The sequence below is a fragment of the Melanerpes formicivorus genome, unplaced genomic scaffold (genome assembly GCF_026170545.1).
Source record: "Melanerpes formicivorus ecotype bairdi unplaced genomic scaffold, bMelFor1.0.p_v2 SCAF_59, whole genome shotgun sequence".
Classification (NCBI taxonomy): Eukaryota; Metazoa; Chordata; class Aves; order Piciformes; family Picidae; genus Melanerpes; species Melanerpes formicivorus.
Window position 1 is genome coordinate 2,413,383 of NW_027142411.1, and position 18,276 is coordinate 2,431,658.

General features: G+C 43.5%; 1 protein-coding gene across 1 annotated transcript in view; it reads right to left on the minus strand.

The window, feature by feature from the left end:
• MAF (MAF bZIP transcription factor) overlaps positions 1 to 18,276 on the minus strand; it is a 680,268-nt gene that overhangs the window by 272,021 nt on the left and 389,971 nt on the right. The window lies entirely within an intron of this gene.

The following is an 18,276-nucleotide window of genomic DNA, read 5'->3' on the forward strand; positions in this document are numbered from 1 at the left end:
CTTGACCTACTTGACACTGTCTTCTTGGACACCAGCATCCCACCCACAGCTGCACCAGTGAGGCACCTAGGGGCTCCCACTGCAAAAGCTGCATGGGGATGGTGTCCCTTGTTCCACAGCAAACAACCAAGTGTCACCTACCACTGTCTCACTTGTCCTTTTCTCTTCCTGCCTGGGAGAGGATTTCAGTATGAAAGCCAGAGATCAGAATGTTTTGGGTGGAATTTTCCCTTTTCATTATGTGTGACATGTTCGAGACTGAGTTTTGCAGCAGACTGATAGCCTATGGCGGTGGGCAGGAGAGATGAGGCTTCACTGAAATGTGGAGCAAACACACACAAAAAGAAAATGGATAAAACATTAAAATGACAGCTTGCTGAGGTGGCTTTTTGTCGGAGTGGCTTTAGCATGATGGCAAAGCGATGTGCAGTAGCTGACATAGCTTGCTCTGACGTGGTGAAACAAGATCAGTGCTAAGTTTGCCCCACTAAACCAGGATTTGCTACATGCACAGAATTTCCCACCCGGGCTACAACAGGTGTGCCAACACGATTGTGGGCATACAAAGAGACGAGGCTATAGGGTAGGGCTTGAATCAAACACAGAATCAAACTTTGTCGAGATGCATTCAGAGGTTTGAGCAATGAGCCGTGCTCTGCAGCTCAAGCCCGTTGTTAATTTTGAAATGCTTTTGCATCCCATGCAATGTGACAGCATAGATGCTGGAACCGATGTCAGAGTCAATAAAAACCCCTCCGAGCCAGAGGAAGTGTAAGTGTTTTGGGCAAAATTCTGGCATCAGTAAAATCGATGGCAATACTCCCACTCCCTTCCGCAGTGCCGGGGTTTCACCCTTTGCCTATAAAACAGTCAGTGGATATGCAATAATATGAATACCCATTGCACTGGGGTTTATGCTGCAAAACTCTTGGGTTTAACTTCTGAACACAATTTCCAATGAGCTTTTGTTTAGCTCACCAAGGGTCAATTAATGTAATTCCAGAACTTCTGGATTGAGTTTTGAGTAGATCATTTTCTCTAACGCATCCATCTGTCACGAACCACTCGCATCTTCTATTTTCACTTAACTCCCTTTGAAGTTACCTGCATGCCCTAAGTTGAGCCTCTCCTAAAAATCTTTACAGAATCAAGGACAAAGTTTGGTTTGGTAATTCTCCATTCAGCTGGTGCAGTAAGAGTAATAAAAAAAGGGCTGTGATGTATGCTGTGCTCTTCCTCCTCTGAGCTGCTGCATTTCTATAGAAGTACCCAAGATAAATAAATAAATAATACCAAAAAAATCCTGTCTGCAGGGAACCTTCTTGTGCTTAAAAATAAAAACCTATATTTTCCTTTTCTGCATTTGTTCTACAAAAGTGAACTAACAGGCACAACAAACATACATACAAACAGGCATACAAATACTTAAGCACAGCAGTCATCCCGGGGAGGATGCTGGAAAAATGTGCACTTGTTTTAACCGGCATAAATGTGTTAGGGTTTTGTTTCTTTCTCTCAAAGACTAAAAATGGAAAATATTCATGTGCTAATTACCACAGGATGTGCAAATATTGGAATGTTGTTGGCTTGTTGTTTTTTTTCACATGCCTTTCTAACTTACACAAGAAATGTCTAAGTTAATTCACGTAGAGCGTGAAGCATTACATTTACATTCCTGTTGGTTCCAGCAAGATTATTTTCTGATCTACAGAAAGAGATAATAAATACCCATAAATATAATAAAACCTCCTTACATAACTTTTTTTTTTCAAAAAAAATAAAAAGATAGCTTATCCTAGCTGCTGCCAAATATTTAAGTCATCTCTGTTTCTAGCATTCACTCAAAGCTCAAGGACTTCAGCTGGGAAAGCTCTTGTGAGCAACACAAGCACACACAGGCGCACCCGGGATGGTCTCCCCATGGGGATGAGCTGATACCCGTTTGCTGCAGCTGCAACTCTTGATGAAGAGGGGGGGAAAAAAGGGTTTTAAATGGCAGATGACAACTTCCCAGTCTCTCATCTCGATGGACAATAGGGAAAATTAATCCTCCACTTTTGACTACTTCCAGTGGAAACTTCCCCAGCTCTTCCCACGCTTTACACAGTACCTCCAGTATGCCAAGGACCTCCTGTTTAGCTGTGGGCAGGTGTTAAACACAGCCCCGGTGGAAAAGTGCACCTCTTGCTTGTTTTGTAGTTAGGTAGCCAAAAAGCACAGATTTCCCCATTTTGTCCACAAAAGCAAGGCTCTGTGCACACACTGAACCAGGGACAGGTGTCAGTCCTGGCAAGCAGTGACATGAGGTGGCCTGGATGCCCTGTCCACTCAGAGCAGCAGGGACAGCCTCCTACTTCCCTGCTTTGCCAAACCTTCCTTCTGTGTGCTGCGCTGATGCTTTCGAGCATCAGCTTGGAAAGGCCTCATCTAGTGCCTTGCAGAAGTGCTCAGGGCTCTTGTAAATAAATAATAGGCACTCTGCGTTTCCAGCTTGGGTTATCCTACAGTAGCAGTTTCGATGTAAATATTTTCCTTCACTATTCTTTTTCTCTCTTGCCTTCCCCGCCCCCCCCCTCCCCTCCTTTATTTCAAGCTGCATTTTTGAAACCCGGCACTTTATTCTGCTCTTCTAAAAATGCCTGTAACAGCTGAAGCTAGCAAGCACTTTCCAACTGGGCAGTGAAAGAGTTAACAATGCCCTTTCATGCAAAACCACAACCAACTGGGGGGAAGGGGAAAAAAAAAACCGAGTTTTTAACTGAGAAATGGAAAGGATCCAAATACTAACCAAGAGTAAAAGCACAGAGAGAGTATGAAACACACAAATCATCCTGGGGTTTGCAGTTGATAAAGTTATTAAAAAAGAAAAAAGGAAGGAGGGAGGGGAGAGAAAAAAACCCTTTGTTTCTGCCCTATACCTTGAGGCGGGAGGGAGAGCAGAACGAGTCAGACAGGAGCCCGGCACAGAGCCCCAGCATCCATCCCCGCAGAGCCCCATCCATCCCCGCGGGGCTCTGCAGTGGGAGCTGGGCCAAGAAAACAAACAAGGGCACTTTTAAAACTCCAGAATTAAGGAATTGAGCTTCCCCCCCCAATTTTTTTTTTTCCCTTCTCTCCTCCACAAACTCTCCTCATCCGCAGTTAATGATCTCTTTATCGCAGAAGCTCCAGCTTCAGGGAAGTGTCACTTCTGCAGGTTTCAGGAGCTACTTCCCCTTTGCCAGTCTGTGGCAGTCTCCCATCTCTGCAGGCTGGAGCAGGCGCTGGAGTTCTGTCAGCCGATCTCTCTTCAGATGCTGCAGGTTCCCTCCTTTCTTCCTTAACGTTAGAAATCTGTCGTCTGCAGTAGCACTGAAATCTACTTGCTGTTGCTGTGCTTTTATATAACTTACATAATTTAGTACCTATGTCACTCTCTTATGTTCTACCTCTTCATTCATTTCCAGCCTGCTAAAGAGGTGAAGAAGTACAGAGACTTAAAGCAGTGACTTGTAGCTAGAAACCCTTTTTTTTCTGCAAAGAAGAATTCATTTTTGATTCCTCATTTGGTTTTATAAAAGACATACCTTTACATTACATTTTTAATGCAGTATTCCTTATATATTAATCTTTGTGACTGCTGAAGTTGGGGTAGAGCCAAACTCTTGCTAAGAAGAAAGATGGACTATGATTTTTACCAGAGGAGAAGTATGTAGGTCCATATTGTGACCCAAAATCTCTTCTTTCCCTGTGAAGGAGAAAATCAGGGAAGTCACAGCCCGTGTCCAAGAAACATCAAGTGTCTTCAGGTGGCTTAGTGCTTACCCAGAAAGACCTCTCACCTTGGATCTTGACTTTTATGTACTAGAGGGGGAAAAAAGGGTATTTCTGATAGCGGCGTTGCTGTAAGATACTGACATGAGGAGAAGCCAAGCAGTATCTCTTGAGAAATAGGAAACACTTCACAAAGAAAGGCCCAAGGAGGCCAATATTGCAGCCCTTTTCTCACACCAGTCATTCCATTATTTCAGAGACACTGCTCACATGAGGGAGGTTAGCAGGGTCAGGCATTTGTTTGCACACTGTAGCACCTCCGAAGGTTAAAGGATGTCATTTGCAGTCATGATCTTGTTTCACTTCCTACCTCTACCTCTGATTTACTGGGAAACCTCAAGCAAATCACTTAACCTCTCTGAGACCAAGTTTACCCAAGTGCAAGAACATTCTGAGCCTCCAACAACAGTCGTGAAGTGCTCGGAGTCCTTGGAGGACAAATGCACTCGTGAATTATAAAGTGTGACTTCTTTTATGGAAATAAATCTAAGTTCCCGTGTTCAATCCCATGTCTGCATGAGAGTGGTTATACACCATTACCTGCTTGCATTTCATAGGAAAAATATGCAGGGAAATGTCTGGAAAGGGCATCTCACTCAGTTGCAGTCACATCCCTTGATCTGGAGAGATGGGCTTTGGACATGCTGTATGATGCTTCTCATTCTCAAAACCGTTTTATCTGGTGTATTGAGGGATATGTTTCTGCAGCTGCATGCATAAGCTGAAACTGTAGTTTGCTGATGTGGTAGCCATAGTCCATGCACTATTTGCTTTCTCAAACTACCCAAGCAGCTGTTAGAAAAACCAGAGAAGATTTTCCTGAATTGCAAAGAACCGAGATGACAGGAGCTCCTGTGGTTGTGATTTGTGTGCTCCCTGTCCTAGGAAGAGCTAGAAAAATACATGAACAACAACAGGAACCACACTATAAAAAAGTTTGGGTAAAGGTTCACTGGAGGAAGAAAAGGGAAGGAGCTTCCTTTTTATCTGTACTGGTTCTGCTTATCTTTTACTAGAAGTTGTTTTTAGTGATGAGGAAGTAGAAGAAGAAATCCATTTGTTTTTCTCATGACACAGCAGAATACATAACCTAATACTCAGAATAACATCCCTTCTGCTCTAAAGAAATAATCTGCCACAATTAAACCAAGACTTTATCCAGAGATCACCCAGTTCAATAGCACATTTCCACTCCACTGAAAAGGCTTTGGACAAAGCCTCCATGTGGGAATCCAACAAACTGAATCCCTGCAACACCATAAATGCTTGATATTATCAGGACTGGGGGCTTAATTATTTTTCATTCACTACTTAGGCAAGCAATGTGCTACATATTTTGCATGGGAATTTCCAGGACTACAAAACAGGACAAAACATTGCGGCACGTAAGGACAGCTGGATCAACCTGTAGGCCTCCAGCCAAGAGTCAGCCGATACGCACTGAAGCAACATTTATCACCATGCTTTCCCCAAGAACAGCTTCCCCTCCTGTGCTGCTGGCTTCAGTGTGTTCAAAATAACTCCACCACCCTCTACAGCACATTTTACAACCACCTGAAATTGTATTTTATTTAAGGGTTGCATCCATTGTGTCGGTAATTCCTGAATGCTCATAATTGGTTTTATAACACCTGGTTACAGTAGGTTGTATAATTTGCCAAGAACTTGATATGAATGCATTTCATAATGTGCTTTATATAATCCATTATTAGAGAACATTGCTGCATCTGTAATTAAGTTTGCAGATGCATTTTATTGAGTTCTACATAAAAGTATGCAGTACTGAAAGCAGCTTTTGGGCTACAGAAGTGTGTGTGTGTGTATACATATATATATAATGCACTTTGCCTCCTTCCATATCTTACTTGTTTTCTGTACAGTCAACACTGTAAAGGAGAAAGTGTAAAACTTAGCCTTGATTTCCCAGCAGACTCCAACTCCTAATCCAAGCATCCCTGAACTTGGGGACAGTTCAGACCTTCACTGGAATCCTGTCATTTTTATCTGCTTTAGTTCTACATAGCAAAAGTGATTATAAGATTTCCGGCTTCAGGCTGATCAAATCTTTTAGTGTCTCTTCTATTGCTGACATCACTGAGAGAGGCACAAATTGCATTTGGTACAGGCCTAGATTTACCTGCAGAACCCACTCTGATAACTGAGATGGAGTCTACTGCAGCCAGTACTAGAAATGTTAAATGCAGTCTGATTTCTCAGCCTTTGTTTCTTGGTGCTTTTTTTTTTGCAAGGCATGAACCAGAGAGAATCTGGGTTGACTGTCACATCCCACATTGACTCTGAGTGACCAGCAGCTTTGGGAAGGGAGCTGCCTTCACCACTCCTGATGCCCATTTGGTTAAGTACAAGCAATGGAGCTGTTCTAGTCTACAGACTTCCAAGCAAACCTCTCCCTTACGCTGTTAATTTGTGGGAGTCAGGCAGCTCAGGCAGCAGCAGCATCTTTTCTCATACTGCCTTTCCAATAAATGCCCTTTCAGTCTGGGTTGATTATTTAGTCTGAAGCTGAAGTCCAAAGCCATCACAATCTCTCACATACACTGAGCAAATATACTACCATGCTAATCTCTTCTGAGACAGTTATCTGTTGTGCACTTACAAATACAGAACACGTGGGGTCTGGTGCATTTTTCACTTGTGCATGGAAATGCGGTGGAAATGTGGTAAAAAGCTCAGACAAGGTAAATTAATTATAGTACAAGCCTTTTTCCATTTATGGTGAGCTTTCTCCTTTCTTCCCAGCCCTTCCCCCCCAAGGAATTGCACTGTAAAACACTCTCTCTAATAGGTTTTATCTCATTCTGCCTTGCCTCCATTTTCTCCAGCTCCTCTAGTGAATATTTGTCTTTTCTACCTGCTGCCCAGTTAAATCAGCCTCGGAGGCACTGACATATGCCAGATCACGGGGGCTGTCACTTTAATTCCCTCTGCTCATATTTTTCTCCTCCTAGTGGGGTGCTGGGGGCAGATGTTTGGAGAAGGGTCCCCTTTGCTGCCTGGCACACTGAAGTCCTGACGTTAGCTGCTAATTACAGGAGTAGAAATCCTGGCCCTGCTGACAGTACCCAGAGTTAAACAGCCAGCCTCTCCCAAGCACAGTCGAGTGCAGGTTCTAGACATTGGAAATGAAACCTTACAGTCCATCACAGAGTGCTTCAGGAGCAATTTCTTCCAGCTGCAAGTCAACTATCTTGTCTAATTCCTGCCTGAAGGCACAGGTCTCCACAAGGTATGCATGCTAACACCACTTGGCTTCCATCCTTCAGCCTTCCAAAAAAAGAGCTATTTTCCCTTGCAGCAGAAGAGAGAGAGAGACCTGAGAAGCTGTGGCCTCTACCCATGCATGGATCATGATAGGATACAAAGTGCTGGTTGCTCCATGGCAGCACAGGTAGCCCAGGAAAAACGTTGGTGGGATCTCATGGAGGACAATGGCTGGATGGGTAGCTTGGAGCTTCCTGCAATGGGCAATTCATGCCACATCACATTGTGGATAAGCCAACATGTGAATATTCTTCAGCTTCTCTCCTCCTCCCCAAGGGAAAGAAGAGATGTCCCATTTCCCTTTAACACAGATCTATTGTTCAAATACACCTCACTCAGAGTTTTGAAGAGTCTGTGGGACTTTTACCCCATGGGATAGGCCTTAGAGCATTTGGAAACTAACAGAACTATCTCCATTAGCTTCATGTGGCTTTCATGGCATTCTTGACTTCATAAATCACTCTGTGCCAAAACTGCAGTCCCTATCTGGCCTCTTAGAGGTGTCAGTAATTTTTCTGCCAATCTGACTATGAGAACTTATTCTTCTGTTGGCAACTTTTCTCAGGAGTAAAGCGAGGCCCTGAAGCTTCTGACCATTCTCTAAAAACTCCCAGCTACATAAACTTTCTTCCATCTCTGGCACCATGTGGAACACCCTAATCTAAGTCTTCCTCAGGGTGGTAGAAATGTAAGGCTTAACAGATAAAAGCTTGGTAGAACAAAATACCCATGATTTACTAGCAGGCTACATTTTGCATTGTAAAGTGACGTTTATCAGGAAAATAAAGGGGATATCAATCAAAACACTGATTGGCAGAAGCAGCCAAATTAGTGGGATAGAGTAGAATGGACCATGCCTTTTCATTACCCTTCTGTCCCTGATCAGTGGAGAGCCTTCCACACTGCTATCCTTAAAAATAGAAAGACTTTGGTGTTCCTTTCAGAAAAGATGCCAGTTCCCACCATCATGCCTTTCTTTTTCAGCTAGAACTTAACACCACCCCTAAACAGACAATGATATAACACACATTTGTAAGTGTGAGCATCCAGGGAGTGATGAATTGAAGGTTTGGGTTTTAGTTCCATTAATAATGCATATAGAAATGCTATTTGAAAATAAGAAAGTGATACATTTTATGCTGTGTCGTTTGTGGGACAGGAATGGAAAGAAGAAATTTAAGTTTCCTTTGTGGTGCTGGGTCAAGGTGACTCCCAGCCTAAGCTGGAACAACCCCACTGGCAACCTCCTACGCGCCTACCTCGTGTTGCTCTAGCTCCTCTCCCCAGCTTAGTCATTTCTCCAAGCATATTGTAGGGGGAAAGCTGGGAGAGATAAGGCACAGGATTGGCCATCCACTCCCTAGGATGGCCTGGGGTGTGACATGGGGGCTCATTCCACTCCTTCTATCCTATCTCCTGATCAGAGTGAAGGATTTAAGTGGGAAAACTGTGCCTAAGGATGCAGTTATAAATCAGGGATGAAACAGCTGGAGCACAGCCTCCAATTTGTTATTACTCAAAAGAAAGCAAGCAGACTGTTTCTACTGAACTTCAACAGCCACTCAAATTTGATATAAAAGCAGTGTGTAAATTTTTGTGTTGCAACATGATTTTGCTCCAGCTGTACTTGCACAAGATGGCAGAGCATGGCCATTTGAATCCTGCATCCTGACTGCCAGCCAGCTCTGCCTTGTTTTCATGAGTGCTTGGGTCGCTTGGTGAGTGAAGAGTCCATGCATTAAGGCAACCAGGAGATGAACCTGGAGAATGCTGCATCCTTTGCAAGGACGGCTCACACGTATGGAGGCTTTTACTGGGGGCTGTGGTGACAGAAAACTGCAGTGATGCACTTGGGGATTACTTTCTGTGAGGTGAGAATGGGACATTGCTTAACAGAGCAAGGCTACAGGCTTCCCATCACACCACTGTGCTGGCAATTAAATAAGCCTTTGAGCCACATGTGACTGTGCCTTAAGAAATTAGTGTGATTCAGAATGATTTGGGTAAAGGAAAATATTCCCTTGAAGGGTCCTGCCTGGGCTCCTCACTCAGTGTGTGGAGGGTGGGAGAGAAGAGTTTCCCAGTCCCTGTGCAAAGGTGAACTATGCCCAGAAAAAACAGAAGAAATTCAAGCCCACTGCAGCCACCTAAGGGCATTCCACCAACCAAAATGGAAAATTAATTAAGAGAGTGAATCATTTTCTGAGACCTATTCAGTTTTGTACAGCTTTAGTGTTGGGCTTTTCTGTCAGTAGAGAAACTCTTGATCCAACACAGTGTTTATAGCTACGTTTCCATAGAGCCCTGGCGTGCAGAGCCAACTTGTGTGAATGACCTGCAAGACCTGTTTATAGACCTCCATTACAGAGCCTCTCATTTTCTTGGATGATTACTGTAGGTGTCAAATAAAGCTAGATTCCCTGCTTTATGTCTTAGAATGATAAGCAAGCCAAAGCAAGTCATTTGGCTCGCGCAGTTAGTTATACAGGTATACCTAGATATATGCATACATACATTATTTCAAACACTCAAGGCAATCTTACAGCCTCCCTTGCTGGGATTTCGAAACCTTTTCATTTCACCAAAATGTCCCTCTTGCTGAGGTGATGCTGGGATTTCAGCTTCTCTGGCTCAGCTGCAAGAGCTCGTTTGCAAGAGTTAACAGAGGATGGCGTTGGCACAGCACAGTGGTTTCAGGGGGACCAGAAGCCCTTCTCCCAGAAGACTGGCAGAGTCTTCACTGTGGAAGGGGTGGTCTCAGCCACAACACGGCTTGGCTGAGTGGTTGTGCCTGCAATGGTAACAGGAGGTGAAGCATGTGCTGACAGAGCTCGTTGCTGTGAAGCTTATAAATGATTCCTGGCACTACAGTTGGCAGTGGCCAGTGTTACCAGTCCTACCATTGCATAACATCTGCACTTTACCACAATCACCAAAACAATCAAGCAAGAAAAGCATGCTAACGCTTGTTGGAGAATAAACTCACCAGCCACTCTAACATCACACACTTTTCCAGCTCGCAGCTCCACCTCCTTCTCCTTCTCTGCCTGGGACGAGTGGGCTCCCGCAGCGGTCCCCGGAGGCCCCACCTTCGCGGGCGTGGTGGGGACCCAGCCCTGCTTCCCTTGGGCAGAGATGTGCTCAGGCTTTGGGATGCGCTGACTCAGTGATGCGCGGCTGATTGCGAGCGGCAGTTTCAGCCAGCCAGCCAGCTCCAGCTAGTGTATAATATGCATTTACCAACAAACAGGCACAACCACAAGCTTCTTTTATAAATGGATTCCAGAGCCTGGATGGCACGGAGCTGGCTCAGGCTGAAGACTCACACAGAGCAAATGAGGGTACGTGGGAGGCCTGCGCAATGATGGCCTTTGCGCTCCCACAACCTGGGTCAGCTAAATTCCCAGTGAAGCCCCATTCCTCAGCAGAACCCAGAGGTGCTCCGAGGCTGCTCTCATTAAAACAGAGTGCCATGGCCCCTGGGAGGCTGCTGCACGAAATGAAGTTCAGGCAGACCTATGGAAGCTCTAGGAAAAAAAACCCTTTCTCTTCCACCTATTCTAATACAGAAAGTTATGCCCTCAAAAGATCTGCTCCTCAAAGGTATGCCCTAAAAAGCAACAGATTCAGGTCCCTGCAGGATGAGCCCTAGACCAAAGCAGCCCTTGCAAGAGTCTCAAGTCCTCACTTGAGAGCAGCTCTCACTCTTTCCCAAAAAGAGATGTTCTAGCTGACATGCTGCTCCTTTCAAACGATGAGGCAATATCCCCTGAGAAGAGATAGTGTCTCTCACATAGACAAGTTATTCCAAGACTGCTGGGCCTGATCCAAAATCAATTGAAGTACATGGCAAGTCTTTCCACTGATTCCAAAGAAGTTTGAATTAGGCCCAAACGTCAAAGCCAACACCATAAACTCTGCCTGGAAGCCAATACACAGCCAAGTACCAATTCCTCAGCATTGGTGTCATGTGCTTACAGCAAGATACCGGCTTACTCAGCAGGCTGCTTGCCTTCAGCGCCGGCTCCTCATTTCCCAGGGCATTTAGCTCCCTTTGCTGCATTGCAGTTCCCAAGTCTTCAGGTGACAAAAACATGGAAAACAACACCAAGGCCCACGGCTGTGAGGAAAGGTCACAGCATTCACCACCAGACAGAGATGAGGAGGGGGGAGTGTGGAAAATGACAAAAATCAACAGAGCAAAAAAGTTCCTGTACATAAGGAACAGGTTCTCTGAGCTCTTGGCCAATTATGTTAAATAGTGGAAAAATCTTTATTCCTCCACAACCAAATGGAGCAAAATGATGACACAACGGCCTCAGTGCTTTAATCAGCAGGACAAGTCAAGCCTTTTATTCCTTTGTATATTCCAGTCAATGGAAAGTTATTGCTTAATTAACCCCCTTGAATGAATACCTGATAATTAATAAACCCATATACTGTACCCCAAGGCTCTGAGTTTAAGAAATCTCTTCTGTTCAAGTATGAAAAAAGAAAACATGCTGAACTAATGGGAAATAATTCTGGTAGAAGGCAAACCAATTAGGATTAGTGAATTCCATTTCATTTAAAGTTCCAAGATAGAGAAGTAATTTATCTAGTAAATTAATAGTGTTAGTGACTTTCCTAATATATTAGCAAGTCTTTCGTATCATATTAGTGAAAACCAAGCTGGCTAATACAATAAAAGACTTATTATAAAGGTATGAAGGTTGCCATTGTGATAAGATTTTTGCATCCAATTAGTATTAAAAGAATGCTGCTCTAAAGTGGACTTTTATGTTTATTTATATGATCACCCAGCCTACCGTAGAGCCCACAACTTTTATCTCAGCAAATTGCTACTTCTCCTCCCAAATTTGTAGCTCCTGTACGTTGTGATCCTCATGCAAAGCTGCATGTGTGCCTGTATCTGCAGATCTGCGTGGATAACTGACCCACATCATTTGGCCTGGCTGCGTTGTGTTTAGCACAACACTACAGTGGTTTTGCATTCTCCTAACCTTGGATCAGCTAGAGCCTGGTCTAATCAGATACAGCAGCCTAAAGGCAAAACAATTACACTGAAATTATCATATGGAATCAAGCCAACACTCCATCTTGTCTGGTATCCTCTCTTCATCAGTTACTTAGATCCTCCCACCCTTCTCTGAAGCAAGGTGAAAAATACCTGCTGCACCGAGCTGATGGAATAACCTACTTGTGCAGGCATTTCTTCAGAGCCTAACCAGACACTGCCTTTCTGAATGAAACAGCAAGGTTTATGTCCTTCTTAAACCCCTGAATGCAAAACTTGTATCATCACAATATGAAGCCATGTAACTATCCCCACTAAGGCTATGCTAATGTGGCAGTGAGTTCCAGAGGGGACTTGTCAGTGGTGTGAAAAGGTATCTGCTCTGGTTAATTATCAAATGTGCTGGTTTTCACACTGTATTATTAGATATCAGATGGACACAGCCTGCCTTTCTTCTTTTTTTTTTCCTTCTTCCCTGTGAAAGTTCTCTGCTGACTCCCAATGCCTCTGCTTTAGGTGCAGTAGTAAAAGCACAGACTTGCCTACAGTACCAGCTGCGCCCAAGGTTGCACATGGTGGCATGTAAAATGGGGAAAGGCAAGAATCAAAAAGTGGGTTTGCTATATTTACTGGTGAAAATTTAGATATGCATATAGCTAATCTTATTTATTCTTACCTACAGTATCTGCCTGTATGGTTTTGGAGTGTGTTTATGCAGTCTTGGGAAAGAAGGTTTTCAGATCATCGTAAAATCCCTTTTTATGGGGTTGGCAGTAGAATTGTACAGAATCAGAAACATCCACATGGGTACTTAGAAATCAATTGTATTAGAGAATATAATTGGTGCTATTTTTCATCTTTAAAGTTCCTGCAAGAGTAGTTTCCTTAGGTAGATCAAATTAGTAAAGTAGGAACAGATGCAGTCAATCGTCCATCGTTCAGGTCGAGGCATGGGTGATAAAGACTGATCACAGTCAGGGGATGTTAATGTGAGAAGATACATTCCTAAGCGTTCCTCCAATATCAGAGCTGTGACTGATCTGACTCATCTCCTATCCTTAAATCACTGGAAACTGTCATCATCTAGATTTCAGACTTATGTCCAACAATTTCACCCCCACGAAAAACACAGCATCCTATGGAGCAGCCTGGAATTCTGCCTGACTCTGCAAACTCACACGTTTGTACCTCCAAGCCAGAGATAACACAGAGCAATTGCAGGTGTGTGCAGGGAAAAGGAGAGCTGTATGTCAGGCTTTATACTGATACATGAGGATAGGGACTCAAAAAGATTAGGATAAATTCCACTCGAGAAGACATCATGCGCTTACATTTTTCAGCCCTTCTCCATAAATTCAGACCAAGGGAATTCCTGGTGAAGCACAAGGCCAGCCATGTAAGGACACTAAAAACTATGTTTTGCTGCAACAGTCAGCCTGAGCCATCAAGATGATTGCTACAGTTAATTTAATACAGAAGCTTTACCTCCCTACATGTAGAAAGAATAATTATGCAAGCATGGTAACAGGTATATTTAACTTCATAACACATTTATTGCCCTTGTGGGGGTGAGAAAGGATCACTAAACCATATGGTAGGTACCTTTTACACCTAAAGCCCCAGGGACCTTAACAGAAAGAAGGCGTAAGGTAGGGATGGAGGCTTGGGTAACTGAGAGCTGGTGGCTGAGGGTTTGGGCTGAGCACCAGGACAGACAGCAAAGGAGCTTGAGGTCACAGGAGGCACCAGTGGAGCTGCTGGAAGAGCAACTGTAGAAGAAGGAAGATTACTGGAGAGCAAGGAGTTATGGATGCTGTAGGAAGGAGAAAAAAAATGACTGGCTGTCAAACCAGCACATAAAATAAGACAGCTGAAGAGAAAGGTCATGGGAACAACAAATACCAGGGTAGCTGGGGTGGGGGGAGCTGGGGAAAGCAAGAACAGTTATAGGAAACCTCACAATGATTTGATAAGGGAAATTCAGATTCAGAGGTCAAAGGGGAAAAAGTTGTTGGTGAAAAATAGGTCAAGGGAGCATCCTGCCTTCCTTATTTTGCTTTCCAAACCTTTAATTTAACAGTTGCTAATGACAGACAGTGCACAAAATGACATTTGTGTTGCCCTCCAACACGGATGTAAAAATAGGCATAATCCTGTTTTTGTGATGATTAATGCAGTGTGAAAAAGATAATTAAATAAGGCCTGGTGTATTTTTGCTTTCTATGCCTCACTGCTACCTTCCATGGCTCCTGCTCAATCTCCTTGAAAATCTATTAGGCTCTGCTACCACCATTTTATCATTTCTCCTGTGTTAAGTTAGACATGCTCTCCCTGGGCTTTAGACCAGGAGCAGCTCCTCAGAGGAGGCAGAGCAGGAGCAGGAGCTGCAGTGTGCCACCTCCTACTCATGTCATTACCTGGCCTTTCTAGAAATTCCAGCACACAAAGTTTTTACTGGTAATGCTTACTCTTAATTAGCTAGCTCATGTAGGAATAGCAACTTTTACCCCTTTGCCTGGGTGGAAAAACCTTTGGCAGCCAAGTTCACCATTGGAGGGGATGTGCTTCATCAGCTTACAGTTTGAAATCTCATTCTTGAGAAGCATGGGAGGGGAGGAAGGGACAGAGGTGTCCTGAAAGCATTAAAAAGACCTCGTGGAAAATATTTGGACATTCATAGATTTTTACCTTTTTTTAAATTTTTACATTGTAATTTTATCTCTGTGTTTTTTATTGCAAAACTAAAGTGGAAAAACTGAAAACAGCACCAAATGTCTGGGGAAAAACAAAAAAACCAACCACCAACATTCAAAATTATTTTCTTTGCCAATGGCTTAGAAATTTGCTGGATTTGATTTGAAACAAACTGCAGACAAATGTCAGCTTGCTCCTAACATTGTCAGAAAGGGATTTTCTTCCTTTGTGCTGCCCCATACATAATCAAACACACATTCAAAATACATAATGCCTCTGCTAGTTCAAAATTGTTGCTCGATGCTCTGGCTGTGGAAAAGCAGTGGAGTCAGCCAGCGTTTCTTTGGGGTGCATCGGCGGCAAAGGCAGGACTAGAACTGAAGACACCGCAATGCCTCTCTCTCCTCCTTCCAGCTCCCAAAGCAATAAAACCTCTCTATGCTAAATTAGACTATTGATCAGTGGCTGCCATTCCTAATGGACATCCTGTCTCTCATGTCTGGGATTAGGATATGTTTTTCTGCTGCTGGATAATCTTACTACTGTACAAGTGCTCTTTCTCTGCTAATGACTGGCTACGAGAAGAAATATTTCCTGATGGGGCTAGGTTCTTGTACAATCTCATCATGTAGGCTCACATGAGTGAAGCTAGCAATGAAAATTTGTGATCTAGTGCTGTCTGACCACATTCAATCTAACTACCAGGTATGTGTTTTATTTTCTATGAAGGGATGTTACATCATTAAACCACCATCTGCAGCGCATTAGAAGATAAGTTGGCAATTCACACCATCATGTCATAATACTCATTAGACAGAAAAAGAAAGGAAAAAACCAAACACAACCCAAACCTTTCTTCCTGTTCTGGTGATGGTCAAATGATAAGCACAAGCTGAAAGTCACACTCATCAAAGGTCTCAAAAAGTACCACAGCCTGAACATCTGCATCAAATTCAGCTTATGTGGGCAAGCTTTCAGCTGGGGTAGTCCCAACACAACTGAAGTCAAGCTCTTTGTGGTCACACGAGAAACAGGGCAGGAGACTCCTGTCCCTGAGACCCAAAACATAGACGTGCCCAGGTGAACATGTACTGAGCAAATTCTGTGATTTGGCCCAAAGAGGGCATGCAGCAAGCAGTGATACAAGAAGAGAGTCCACAGACCAATTTCCTCAGCTCTCAGTTACATCTCAGGACTGCTGGGTAGGGAAGATAACGACAACAGCAGAAGATAGCCTCAATATTTCTCTGCTCCTTCCAAACATCATCATTTTAGGGCAGTTATCGTTATTTATACTTTGGATGGGGAAGAAAATTACACAGTAATTAATATTTTGCATCTCAGCTGTAACCCTGCAGTGAATTTATCTTTATGGTGAAACTGAGGGCAATTTTAATCCCATTTTTTCTCCAAAATTTACATACAACTTTTGTGTGGGCACACACCTCTCCTCTATTTCCACCCACCCCTAGTCTGAAAACCCCCATTGGCAAGTGAGACTCCCACCTACAGCCCAGCAGCCAAGTTGTGTGTCACATGTTGGGGGTGGGGGGGAGAGAGGGGAAAGCAACATGTCTCTGGTAAATGTACCCTAAGCCATACTGTGCTCAATGTCAAGCACTGGTGGGGAATTAGCAGCCCTGACACAAAGCTGGAACACTGGACAAGCCTGAGAGAGCTGCTAGTGCTCTCTCTGCCTTCTCTAAGTCCACAACCAGCATCCAAATGGATGTCAAGAGAGGGCCTTTGTTTCATCACGTGTAAGCTGTTTTCTATCGTACTGTGGCCTGCAACTCAGCACAGAAGATGTACTATGGCATTATGAGATAGTGACAGCTGCTGAAGAAATGCTGTGTTATAAACATGCAATGATGCAGTGAACTGGCAAATCCATATGGCTGGGAAAATGCCGAGGAGGAAGAAAGGAAAATGATTTTGGAGTTTTGGAACAAAATAGATACTCAGTAGTTTGCTTCAAGTTCCACGTCCTGATCACAGCTTTTTTGCTTTAATGGAAAAAAATAAAGCTTTGTGCACACATATATGCCCACATAAGTATATATAGATATGTAAATAAATGTATCTACTGTATTATCCTAGGGATGAGCCACATGTGGCTGGAGAAGCAGAGGTGGCATTTTCATATACCACTATATCTCTGTTCCTTATTTCTCTGAGCTCTTCAGCTAAACAACTAGTGTCTCGCATTGCCACAGTATTAACTCTGTCCAGCATCCTATGTGCAGCTCTCCCTGCCTTTGTGCAGACAGATAATCTCTGCACATATACACCAGGGAAAGGTCAATCACTCACTTTTGCAGTGTCATCAGTCATGGAGGATTCTCTGAGTGTCAGAATAAATGAGCGTGGACAGGATGGACATTGGACACCACTGAAGGAGACCCCAAAACCCCATGGAAGTGTTTAAACAGCTTATATATGCCCTCAGAATTGATGGATCTCGGTAAGCACGCACATCCATTGCTTTTAAAAACGCTGATAAATCCAAGTCCATGACATGTTTCTTAGGGAAGCAAGTATTATGGCTCTTTAAAGGAACTGAATGGAGAAATGGAAACTTGCAGTCAAATCAATGCCCACTTTCAAAGCTGGCAGCCACAGCCTGCTCCCCAGTTCTGAACACAAGCTCCTCACGAAGGTGGCACAGCCTCATGAGCACAGCATGTTAATGATGGCAATCCAGCCCCTTTTGCTTGTGCCCTAAGTATGAGACTTGTCAGATGGGCCTGGATTTGCAGCCCCAAAGCAGATGGAAACAGAAGCTGAAGCTTGTGAGTCTGCTCTTTTGTATGGCATTTTTCCATCTACCTTTAATCAATGATGTCTGAGAGATGAGGGCTCAACGAGTATGCTGTCCAGCATTGGCAACATTTCCCAATGCTCCCTAATCATCCTCAGATTTTTATGGAGAGTTTTTATCTCCAGTGATTTTTTCCCCCTTGTCATTTAGTGCCACTATTTCAGATTTCCTCTTGCTGAACTGCTGGAGTGTCATCAGTGCATCTATATAGAGTAAGAGAATATATTTGGAAAGCTTATTTCCAAGGGCCATTGGAGATGACTAACATTTTTACATTGCACAAAAGAAGAGAAAATAAATTTAGGAGCAGCAAAGAGAGCCACTGTGTTATTTCCTTCCCCGTAAATAAATAACTGTAACACTTATATTCCAATCCTGGAGCTGGGTATCCAGCATCTTTGTGGGGAAGGCACATTTCAAACAGCCATAAACGTTCACTCAAGACATCTACAATGAAGGCTTAAGACAGCACAAATTATAGGGAACATGAAAGAAGCCCTTCTTCCTTGAAGACACCACCTGTTTAAGCACCTGGGACAAATTATTCATAGCACTTTACCACTACACAGACAATAAAGAACCTATGGAAATGTCTTTGTTTAAAATCAACATTTATGGCCCAGATTTCATAGAAGGTTATGTAAATCCT